Source organism: Centruroides sculpturatus, unplaced genomic scaffold (assembly GCF_000671375.1).
Source record: "Centruroides sculpturatus isolate CEXI.00-Female unplaced genomic scaffold, Cexi_2.0 scaffold966, whole genome shotgun sequence".
Lineage (NCBI taxonomy): Eukaryota > Metazoa > Arthropoda > Arachnida > Scorpiones > Buthidae > Centruroides > Centruroides sculpturatus.
The window spans coordinates 329,208-332,763 of NW_019385273.1; the positions used below are offsets into that span (position 1 = coordinate 329,208).

The 3,556-nt window shown below is 26.1% G+C and overlaps 1 long non-coding RNA gene across 1 annotated transcript; it reads right to left on the reverse strand.

Annotated features, from left to right (window-relative positions):
• Window positions 1-656: 656 nt before the first annotated feature.
• On the reverse strand, window positions 657-1,213 carry LOC111637018. The gene is made up of 3 exons (XR_002758626.1): window positions 1,182-1,213; window positions 814-902; window positions 657-724 (listed from the first exon to the last, which is right to left on the reverse strand). It is a non-coding gene; the product is annotated as an uncharacterized LOC111637018 (long non-coding RNA).
• Window positions 1,214-3,556: the final 2,343 nt, after the last annotated feature.

The following is a 3,556-nucleotide window of genomic DNA, read 5'->3' on the forward strand; positions in this document are numbered from 1 at the left end:
TCGTCTTATAATTATTTCTTGGCAGATTTCGAATATAAGATTTTGTAAAGAATATAATAAATTTTATCTTTATTTCATTATAAAAAATTTGAAATAAATTTTAAAATATTTAAATATATTTTTTGGCAAAGTTAAATTTTTCTAATGTTCAAAATAAATTATAAATATCAAACGTAAATGTCAAATTGGGCCATTTTATGATCGTTCTATTTTCTGTAGGAAATGACCGAATGAGTTATTACCTTATATGGCTTTACAATCACGTAAAAGATTACAGAAAAGTAATGTTTTAATCCCAAAAATAATAACTTAGTTTGCGTGATTTAAAAACTATTCTTTGAAGAGTTAAAAATTATTTAAACTTTCTCATAAAGTCAATTTTTAGATTATAGTTACAAAACAGCATAAACATTCTAAGAACTCTTTTGGGATTATTTTAAGTAATTTTTGAATGAATTATTACTCTATACAATTTTACAATCACGTAAAAAACATTAATAAATGTTTATATATTGAAAAAAAGTATAATAGCGTGCTTTAAAAATTATATTAAATGTAACTAAGAATTATTTAAATAAATAAATTCTTTTATAATTTTAATTAATAAATTTAAAATGTTNTTCTTTTGCTATTTTCCAAATTGCATATAGTGATTTAACTGCTTTCAGTGTTTGATCACCGGCTGTAATAATAGTGGTTTTTTTAATGTGCCCATCCATCGTATCTACAAGGAAAATTAATTATTTCACGTGTGGTTGAGTTATATAGAGAGAAATATATAAAATTCCTTTATAAAAGATGACCATTTCTTACCGAGGAAGTCGTTTTTCGGGGGTATTATATCTGGATCCTTAGTTGTTTCTTGATTGTCATCTGTGTCCTGCTTTAGTGGCGTTGTTCTCCTGACAAGACAGAAAGATCCTAATCGTAATCTTGTAATGGTTTTTTATCTAGGAGGATGCTTAACAGAATTGCTGAAACGCCATCACATCAAAGTACACTTCAGGCAATAACAAGAATAGCCGAGAAGGTACTATATTCTTTAAGGTTAAAACAGGGTTAACCACCCTAACGATTAAACCCAGACTAGGATATTGCCATTTTAAGAGCTATTTTTATGGGTTAAATGAAATTTTACTATATATAATTATTGAAAAAAATAAATATAAAAATGTACTTACTTCTCGGAATTTTTCTTTGAGCTTCCTGAAAGCAAAAGCACTTGTACAGTAATTAAAATATTTACAAAGACGTGATTAATGATATAAATAAAGTTAATAGTAATTCATATTTATTAAAATACATACAAAGGAAAATATAATTAATATATATGTAACATAATGGCGAAACAGTTACGATCAGTTAGAATAACTATATCATTAGCGATACGTTGAAGCATACACTTAGATAAGAGTCCTGCAAAATTAGAGCATTAGAGGAGACTTAATGGACCTTTGTGGAACGTAATCTAAATATATTAACGCAGAGAAGTTTCAAATTGAAAATTTATAAATGAAAAGTCTCTTTTGAGTTTAATTTTAATTATTGTTCATTTGTTAATTATGTTTATCAATATTTATGTTCTGTAGACAATAAAGAGTAAAGTAGTGACAGAGACAAAATGTATTGAATATTGTTATTATATATTGTGTCTAGTTTAATAAGTCAGCTCGATAGTTGCGCTATCAATCGATAAATCAAATTTTCTATTGATTGCATCTCTAGGAAATTTGTTTACGTATAAAATTTTAAAAATATTTTTCATAAATTTTATAAAACTTGTTAAATATTAAAATATAAAATTTACAAAGAATTTNTAAATAATATCATTTAAACTATATCATTTTGTGTACTTTGTAAATTTTTGGAAAATTTTGTGTAGGATTGGGAAAAATTTTGGATCCTGAAAATATTCTGCACCCCTTTTCATAAGTTGTATTACACCATATTTTTTTTTGCTGCCTGCAGATGGGCTATACTGTACTTGGTCAAGCATATTGTCAGCAAAAATATCAACAAGGCAACCAAGGAAGCAAATTTCCTGGTTTGGTTTGGTTTGTTTGAGTTATGGCAACACAACACTTGGGTGATCTGCCTAGGGAAATGCCTTCCGGGAGGTCTTTTTAAGGAAAACTGGCCCTATTTAGGCATTACAGATGTGAAAAAAACTGGAAAATTCCATGTCGCCAGCCCGTCTGAGTGAGGCATGTGTGTATGTATATATATATATATAAGCTTGTAGTCGTAAAAATAATTAAAGAATGAAAATTATACATTATACATTTACTTACAGTCTAATTTTAACCTTTTGCAATCCACTTTGAATTCTAATGTTTAGTTTATCTCTGCTACATAATCCACATGACATATATTCAATAACATTATTCAAATTAATGTTAAATAAATTATGTCTATAATTACTGTATAATACTCTTCGCCAGATTAAGATTTTTCAAAGTAAACTCAATTAAATTGATATGTTTTCAGCCTACATCTATAGCCATAACTACGGATTATGTTAGATTTTAGTCTCAAATAGTTTTAGATCTATATTCCATATAAAATATAAGTTTATTTCAAAATAGACAGAAGTACTTATATTTAAGCAATATGAATTATTTAGTAAATTGGGCATTAGATACACGTTAGAAATTTCGTTGGAATTTTCAGAAGATTATCCACGACTTCATGAATTTAAGGAGAATATTATGCAAGTAAGCTTTAAATTCTTTCAGGTTTCAAAAAATAATCCCTTTTTTTAAGATATAATTTTTTATAGAATGAATAAAAATTATTCATCCATAAACATATTTATACATGTTAATAGAATATTCCAAGGGACATTAATTTGATATTACGTAAATTTTTTTATATATTATTTTCGATTTACTATTTAAATCGATTTTAACATTTATATTATTTTGCTATTTAATTTATATTTATGACTTTTTTTACTTATTTATTTTCTTTTAATACGCTGAAAGACTGTGATATTATTAAGTAACACGAATGGTAAATCGTTTTACTAAGGCATATCGCAATTTTCTTTAATTCCTTTAGGGATCGCGCGCGACCTACTCCGGTCAGGAAATCCAATAATTTAGAAAATTGCTAATTAATTACTACATTTTTATTAGTTTTCGAGATTATTATTTAGGAAACTATTATTTATTGAGTCGACATTTTCAGTTTTTTTTTCTGTTTTTTATAACAGTAGCTGCGAAAACAGCATGTCGTAAGTTCCTGCCGTCTATGAATGTATTTTGGAATGTTATTATAGATAAAAAGGGGGAAAACTAAATATGAGATCTTATTTTTTTAAATTTAAATGAACTGACCTTTTTGAACATTTAAATAAATTTTAATGAACTCTATTATTAAATGAAATTTGATAATAAACGATTTAATTTTCGCATTCTTAGAAAATACTTGTAGAAAATTATTAAAACGAATACTGAAATGAAACTTCCGAAGAATAATTAAAAGGTCAAAGTGTTGTTAGGCGACTATTAAAAGTGAATTTAAACCCAGAAAGGCGAATGATTACAAAATGAAA